Here is an 840-nt window from a genome sequence, read left to right as displayed (position 1 = left end):
TCAAGCACTTGCAGTCTAATATTCGAGGACTGTTCAATACCGGCTGAGAATCTACTGGGAGAACCTGGTATGGGATTTAAGATAGCCATGATGACCTTGGATGCCGGCAGAATTGGTGAGTGACTTGCGACTTGCTTATTCCTAAAACGAGGTCGAGCGGATTTCCAACACTATTTTATGTATGTCTTCTGATTGTTTCATGTGTCCATAAACGGTGGGTTTTGAGTCAGCTGTGTGTGATACATTCCTAGGGTGGCTTGAAAAAGTTCATACTGGATAAATTTGCGCAAGTCGTTGTACACAGTGAGAAAAATTAATGTTCTCAACTCTGCAAATTTTGAGCGACCTGAGGCAAATGTAAATGCGCTGAAAACTTTTAATTTAAAGTGTGCAAATTTGAGGTGAAATAGCGGCCGAACCGTAAATGCGCTGAAAACATTTAATTTAAAGTGCGCAAATTTGAGGAGAAATAGCGGGCGAACCGTACATTTCTGAGGCTTCGAATCGCACTCGAAAAAAAAAATGTGTATTTTCTTTCTTCTCAGGTATTGCCTCACAGGCGCTAGGTATTGCCCAGGCTAGTCTAGATTGTGCCGTTGAGTATGCCAGCAAGAGAACTGCCTTCGGGCAGCCCATTATCAAACTTCAATCTATTCAGGTAAGATCGAAATGTTCAATAGAGACCCTAATGTTTCCCCTTGATAGATATAACTTTATTAGGTACTTGGTCAATTTATGTTTATTTCTTTAATGAGATAATGAGACAGATACCCTTAAATCAAGCGCACCGGGAGGCGCGCGAACGTCAAGAGTTCGATATTAATTATTATAATTAATAAT

General features: G+C 40.4%; 1 pseudogene; it reads left to right on the top strand.

Annotated features, from left to right (window-relative positions):
- The first annotated feature begins 6 nt into the window (after positions 1–6).
- LOC103523418 lies at positions 7–690 on the top strand (annotated as a pseudogene).
- Positions 691–840: the final 150 nt, after the last annotated feature.

The sequence above is a fragment of the Diaphorina citri genome, unplaced genomic scaffold (assembly GCF_000475195.1).
Source record: "Diaphorina citri unplaced genomic scaffold, Diaci psyllid genome assembly version 1.1 scaffold22535, whole genome shotgun sequence".
Classification (NCBI taxonomy): domain Eukaryota; kingdom Metazoa; phylum Arthropoda; class Insecta; order Hemiptera; family Psyllidae; genus Diaphorina; species Diaphorina citri.
This window is presented reverse-complemented; position numbering and strand designations above follow the sequence as displayed.